Source organism: Leopardus geoffroyi, chromosome X (genome assembly GCF_018350155.1).
Source record: "Leopardus geoffroyi isolate Oge1 chromosome X, O.geoffroyi_Oge1_pat1.0, whole genome shotgun sequence".
NCBI classification, from domain to species: Eukaryota; Metazoa; Chordata; class Mammalia; order Carnivora; family Felidae; genus Leopardus; species Leopardus geoffroyi.
The window spans coordinates 87,330,127-87,337,742 of record NC_059343.1 but is presented as its reverse complement, the minus strand read 5'-3'; the positions used below and the strand labels follow the sequence as shown (position 1 = coordinate 87,337,742).

At 41.2% G+C, this 7,616-nt stretch overlaps 1 pseudogene; it reads right to left on the bottom strand.

Annotated features, from left to right (window-relative positions):
• Nucleotides 1-888: 888 nt before the first annotated feature.
• Nucleotides 889-6,696, bottom strand: LOC123594417 (annotated as a pseudogene).
• Nucleotides 6,697-7,616: the final 920 nt, after the last annotated feature.

Genomic DNA, 7,616 nt, shown 5'->3' with positions numbered 1-7,616 from the left:
CCTGAGCACAGAGATATCTGAGGCATACCTTTATCCGTTAAATCTGTGTGCTGTTGCAAGATATTACCATTTGGAATATATGCCATCACAGTGGTTTAAATATTTTGAGAATTAGCCATTAATATATTCTTACCTACTCGGTCTCTTCATTTCTGAAAAGATTTCACCTACAGTAAAATATTTTAGAAACAAAGTGTAAATGTGCCTCTTTCTAAATGAAACTTACATGGACTGAAAGTAGAGAGTATTTTTAAACAAATATGCAATATGCAGGCAGAACAAGTAGGCAAATGGCATTCAAGTGTATTGTAAAAAAAAAAAAAACTGACCATTTAAAAAAACTTTGAAGTGCCTCAGCTAAAATGCATAATGACATTCTAATCTAACCCAAGTCAATACATGTTTTTAAAAAGTTATAAACCTTAACAGGAAAAATGAAACAACTTTTATCAGCAATTTCTATTAGGATGAGAATCTTAAAGTAGTAGAAGTGTGGCTTTATATGCACTTAGAACACCAAACAGAGAAAGAAAAACAAGTCCATTTTCATCTTTTTTTTTTTTTTAATAAAACCCTGTGTGACTATGGGACCAAACTGCTTGTGGCAGAAACATAATTCTATATAAACTTCAGATGTTCTGTACATAAAAAAATTCAGAGTTGCATGAGTTCCAAAGGATTTTTTGTTTCAGCCTACCTACTCTGTGTATGTAAGCTGAGATAGGTAAAGTTTCTTTCTGTAACCATTGATTATCACTGAACACCAAAATTAAGAAAAGCAAGATGGGTTACAAAATGTAAATTTTCCAAAGGAGTAAGAATGTGTTGCCTTAGTCTAAAAGGGACCTGTTTTCTCTCTCCCTTCATTGTTTTGAGAAGTCTTTGCAGTTAACCTGGGGAAAGCAAATCATGCAATCAAAATTTTCCTTTGATGTGAAGTTGAACATCATCATTCAGGTCTACAAGCTTCTAAATATACGTAATCACATTTAGGAGTACATTGAGAGTTTACTCTACAAACCAGCTTTCTATAAGGATTCTATTGAAAAGCTGGTATGTAAAGGCTTGTGGTGGTTTGTCAACTATTACAGTTTTTGAAAGATGTCTTCCGAAGATAAGTTCTTTGTATATGTTGCTTGTAAACAAACACAACTTTCACAGAAAGGCCAGTGCCTCACTAGTTGCCTTTTAGGAGCTAACATATTTAGATAATATCTGCTTATACCCTCTTAAGAGTAGTAAAAACAATAATCTTATAAATCTGAGATATTGGTTTCAAGGATTCCTGGAAGAATAGTCTTAATCTCACATAAATCTGATCAATAGTATCTTGGATATGGACTGGAAAAGTAAGGTCTGCATCTCTTAGCTCATTTAGACTACAGTGCACTTAGTGTTTAATATAGGTCTAAAAGTAGGCAGAATTCCAGTATGCTTCTTGTTTTCAGTAGAAAAGTAGATTTCCAATTTAATTGCTCTTCTGTTAGTCGTGGAACATATTGCATGACATAATAAAGATCTAATACTTTCCAGTCCAACTCACAGATGAATAACCACTATCTAGATAGTGGTGAGATATCCCAAAGAACTGTTTCTTCTGCTTCCTCTGAAACATTATTTATTGATAGCCTCCCTTGAACTGCTTGATTTGAATTAACTCCTCCATTAGTTGATTCAGGACTATCAGAAGCAACCTCATCCACTTGTTCCTTATCAAGTGTTTTTACTATCTCTTCAATTTTGCAGCCTGTCCTGGAGAATCTGATCCTGATGTGTCAGTTATTCAATGCTAAGAAAAGTGGAAGATAGGAGGAAATAGGGACCCCAAAATTTAGTCCATGCGAGATTGCCTGAGAAAGGATTATGTCCTATTTTCCAGTTTGCTTTACATGTTTATTTGTCATTTCATAACTACCAGCATTTGCGATACTTGTCAGGCCTTTCTTGTGCTCTTGGTGTTGATGTGTTCAAATTATTGTCCATATGAAGTCCAATTCTACTTTGTTTCAATGGATTTTCTCTCTCGTGAATGTGCTTCCTCCAATGATTTGATAAATTTATGTTAACAAGCTGATTTCATTCTTTGGTGGATTTTCTCCTCCTGAAAGTAAGCTTTCCTAAAATCTGAGTATTTCATTTTTGCTCAGGCAGGACATATTGCCTGTATTTGATTTGATGGCAAAAAGGCTTTTCTTACCCAAGGGATACAGGAGTACTGATGCATAGGGGCACTTGTACCCCAATGTTTATAGCAGCACTCTCAACAATAGGCAAATGATGGAAAGAGCCTAAATGTCCATCAACTGATGAATGGATAAAGAAATTGTGGTTTATATACACAATGGAATACTACGTGGCAATGAGAAAGAACGAAATATGGCCCTTTGTAGCAACGTGGATGGAACTGGAGAGTGTGATGCGAAGTGAAATAAGCCATACAGAGAAAGACAGATACCATATGGTTTCACTCTTATGTGGATCCTGAGAAACTTAACAGAAACGCATGGGGGAGGGGAAGGAAAAAAATTAAAAAAAAGAGGTTAGAGTGGGAGAGAGGCAAAGCATAAGAGACTCTTAAAAACTGAGAACAAACTGAGGGTTGATGGGGGGTGGGAGGGAGGGGAGGGTGGGTGATGGGTATTGAGGAGGGCACCTTTTGGGATGAGCACTGGGTGTTGTATGGAAATCAATTTGACAGTAAATTTCATATATATAAAAAAAAGGCTTTTCTTGTTCTCACGTCATCTTTTTTAAAAAGTTTATTTATTTTGAGAGAGTGAGAGCTGAAGCAGGGTAGTGGCAGAGAGAAAGGGAGAGAGAGAGGGAATCCCAAGCAGGCTCCCCTCTGTCAGCACAGAGCCTGACTCAGGACTCAGTCTCACGAACTGTGAGATCATGACCTGGGCTTAAATTGAGTCAGACACTTAACCGACTGAGCCACCCAGGCACACCTCAACCTCATCTCTTATGGGTGCTTCATGTAAACCTGTGCCGGCAGAAATATATCCTCAGGTTCCACCCATTCCTCAGCCCAATAGCTTTCATTTCCTTGCCAGATTGCAAATCTATTCCAACGGATCACAACCTCCTGTAAAAATTAAGGGTCACCCCAACCTCTTGTAACTATAAAGCCTGCCTCCCACAGTCTCTGCTAAGCCACTCTGTTTTCAAGTGCAATTTTCACGTGGCCTTGTGTGGACTGGAATGATTTCCTTCAGGGCTGTATAATTGATTAATAAACTTAAGTTTTAGTTCATCTGCCTGGCATCAGGTGTTGTGCATTTGGCCATCGCATACTGTTTAGGGTGGAACATCCCTTTCTCACCAATGAGGTGAATAGGAGTAAATCAAAACTGGGGTCAGACTCCCTTGTTCCTTTGCATGTCTCTTAATCTTTTGTGGGAAATTGCACATTTGAGATAATATGTTGTAGCAACTCTGGCTACTGACTCCTCCTCTGGTGCTTGTTATTGTTCTTTGCTTTTCTATTTATTTGCTTAGTGACTGTTTGGATTATTTTGGAAGTCTATTCCACCTCCCCCAAAGCATGAAACCTCTGATTTTCCTCCTCAAGGAACCAAGCACAGGCTTGGATATGGCTTCAATCACTCAAGGATGAGTATTTTTTGCAAGGCTACTTTTGATTGTCTCTTTCCCTGGCCACACTCAGCTGGTAGTCTTCATGAGTTGCAGGATTGGGCATAAATTGCTCAATAGACTGAACCAATTAAATTTGGGTTCCTTTGATGGGACAGTTTTCAGGTTAGTATTTGTGATTTGTTCTTACCCCAGTGGGGCTCTTCTTAGTTGTACCTTTCCCTGGTTCTCTCTGGCAAACTAGTTTTCTTTTTTTAAAAAATTTTTAATGTCTATTTATTTTTGACAGAGAGAGAGAGAAAGAGGAGAGAGAGAGAGAGGGCGCACACAAGCGGGGGAGAGGCAGAGAGTGAGACACAGAAAACAAAGCAGACTCTAGGCTATGAGGTGTCAGCACAGAGCCTGATGTGGGGCTTGAGCCCACGAACCACAAGATCATGACCTGAGCCGAAGTCAGACACTTAACCGACTGAGCAACCCAGGCACCCTGGTAAACTAGCTTTCTTACAGTTTAGTTTTTAATTTGAATAATTCTACTCACTTACTCTTTTTTTCCAGCTCTTCTTTTATTCATTTTTTAAAATATAATTTATTGTCAAATTGGTTTCTATACCACACCCAGTGCTCATCCCAACAAGTGCCCTCCTCAGTGCCATCACCCACTTTCCCCTCGCCCCCACCCCCCATCAACCCTCAGTTTGTTCTCTGCATTTAAGAGTCTCTTATGGTTTGCCTCCTTCCCTCTCTGTTTGTAACTGCTTTTTCCCCCTTCCCTTCCCCCATGGTCTTCTATTAAGTTTCCCAAGATCCACATATGAGTGAAAACATATGATATCTGTCTTTCTCTGACTGACTTATTTGACCCAGCATAATACCCTCCAGTTCCGTCCACCTTGTTGCAAATGGCATGATTTCATTCTTTCTCATTGACAAGCAGAATTCCATTGTATATATAAACCACGTCTTCTTTATCCATTAATCAGTTGATGGACATTTAGGCTCTTACTCTTAATTGCTCTTAACCACAAACTATTATTTTTGAGAGGGCTATAAGCTTCAACTTCTTCATCGTCTATTGCAAATTGATTCACTTCCCTTGGGAAGAGATGCAGAGCCCCCTGTTTAATGGCCTGCTTCTTGGGAAAAAGTCTATGAGCTATAGATGAGGAACTGGGAATGGTGTACTTCTTAATGGGTAACACTCCTGCTTTGGGAGCTGCTGATTCAGTGGAGGGGGACAGTAGTTTCAGGTCTTCTTGGTTTGACTCACCTAGTGTGGAATCTCTTACTAAACGGGGGCCCCAATATTCTCAGTTGTGCTGCATCGAAGGTAATCCTATAGGGGGAAACTGCATGGAAGACGGGAACCCCACCTCGGACTATACGCACCTAGACTTCACGTCAGCAATAGGTAGCTGGAGCAATATGAGAAATGTTGATGCTCTGCCTTTTCTGCAAAGATCACTCTGGGAGAAGGGGGGAGAAGGTACCCTGCTTTCTTGGCTGTACCAATTTGGATTTTCTCTCTTGCTGACAAAGGAGGGAAAGAGGGGGTATAGGTTTTGGCTCAAATGCCACTGATTCTCACTGTCCTTATCAATTATTTGTGTTTATTTATTTATTTTGAGAGATTGAGAGAGCACGCACATGTGCTTGAGCAAGTGGGGGAGCGGAGGAGAAATAGGGAGTGGGAGAGAGAACCCCAAGCTCACACCCGGCTTTCAGTTTGAAATCCAATGTGGGGCTCGAACCCACCGACGTGATATCATGACCTGAGCTGAAACGAAGATTCGGATGCTTAACTGATTGAGCCACATAGGCACCCCACAGCCCTTATCAGATTTTAGCAGATATTCTTGAATAAATGTTTCTTTACTGGCTGTATGCCCTTAGGAGCATTTCTAGATAATTTAGATTGTTTGATTAAACAACAACAACAACAACAACAACAACAACAACAAAAACCAACAAAACTAATTTTTACCAGTTTCATTGGGGAGCAGATTCATAGAGCTCCTCAGGTTATCATGACAGTAGTGCAACTTCTAGCAATCTTTATTAGTCACCTCCTTAAGGGCCTGTTCTACCTCAAAATGCCAGCAGTGTGAGAATGTAAGGGGGCATGAAATGGCCACTGAATGCTATGTCCATTCATGCACTGTTACATCACCCTCACCATGGGCAGCAATGCTTTGTCTGCATGTAAGTGTCCCAATTATCACAAAATGTGGGCGTTCTTGGACTCAAGAACTACCAGTATGTGGCCAGAATCTGCCACTCACATAGGGATGGCACTGCATCAGTGGAATACATTTCAATGTCTGGTAGATTCCAGTGATAGCCACAGAATGGCAGCAGAGAGCCCCTGTAGTCCATTTGTTAAGAATGGGCAGGAGGAACCAGGGCACCTGGGTGGCTCAGTCAGTTAAGCATCTGACTTCAGCTCAGGTCATGCTCTCATGGATCTTGGGTTCAAGACTCGCATCGGGCTTGCTTCAGATTCTTCGTCTCCCTCTCTCTTTCTCTCTGCCCCTCCCTCGCTCATGCTCTGTCTCTCCCTCTTAAAAATAAATAAACATTAAAAAATAAATAAAAAAAAAAAAAAGAACGGGCAGGAACCTTCCCTTGAGCTCTATGTTTTAAGTATTTGCCATACTTTACTGTACTATGAGGGGAGAACCAAATGGAAAACACCACAATTAGTACAAGGGCAGTGGACAAGTACACAACCAGGAACTCATCTGTTTCCTATGATGTAGTCATGTGGTTTCCTTGAAGCACCACAAAACAGCAGTGAGAGGGCCTGATGGCTCGTGGTGGGGTAAAGTTAACCAAACGTTTGACGTGACCCACCTGTAAGATTTATAAAACTTGCAAGGTCGGAGGCAATACTTCAGTTGGGGTCCTACATGCCATATTCCTAATTATTCAAAATGTTTAATTCAACCAATAAACCGTTAAAACATGTTACATCTCCTTCCATGACAAATAGACTTTCATAATGGCCTGAAAGGTCTGGTTTGGGTTTTGAATTCATGGACTGCTTTACCTTTTGAGCCTTCAGTGTGGGAAGAATTACCACCAACCTTCCAGGCCCATGGCCCTAGACTAGGCCTCAGGCGTTCATTCACCAGTCTGCGTTTTCTTCCCACCCCGAGTTTTATCCCCCACCTTTGAGGACTCATTTGTATGTATGTGGACAACCTGGGCCAATCATTAACTGTTCCTCATGTACAGCCCTGCTCCTGCCATAGCCACCTGGAAGTACATACACCAACAAGGCTGTTAAGCCACAAAGGACAGCCCCAACAAAGGGCATGCTGGTGCTGGAAGCAGGCTTGGGTCCATTTGGATGAGGAGTTCTGGTGTCCCAGGTATCTCAAGGATGATATGGAGGAGGCGAGGACACTGCGTGTGCATTTATTCCTCTGGCCTCAACACTGGGCGTTTGGCCCTGTGGGGAGAACATATTGAGAAGAGAACCAAAGGGAGTCTTCAAAGCACGAAGTTCAGGAGACGGGCCTCTCTTGATAGGGTCTAAGAAAAATGTTGTGTTTAATAACTGGTACACCATGAACTAAACAATCAGAAACAAAATGAGGGCCTTCAAATCACACTACATGGATGGCTGTCTATTTGCCCCACCCTTTCCAATTGCTTAATGCTGAGAAAGAGCACTGTATGTTCTCTCACCATGTAGTTCTAGCCATAAGGTGTAGTACGTGATAATACGTTTTAAACTGCCAGCACTGGTGAAAAGAAAAGTTTTTGGATGCATTACATTTAGTCACTTTAATAAACATCAATTGAGCACCTATGAAGATGGAGAACAGAGTGCTTGATATTTGGGGAAGGAAGAATAAAACCTTCTAAGTTTGTTGGTGTACCTGAGTGGCACAGTCCGTTGAGTGTCCAACTCTTGATTTCAGCTCAGGTCACGATCCCAGGTTCATGGGGTCGAGCCCAGCGTCAGGCTCGAACACTGAGTGTGGGGCCTGCTTAAAATTCTCCCTCTCTCC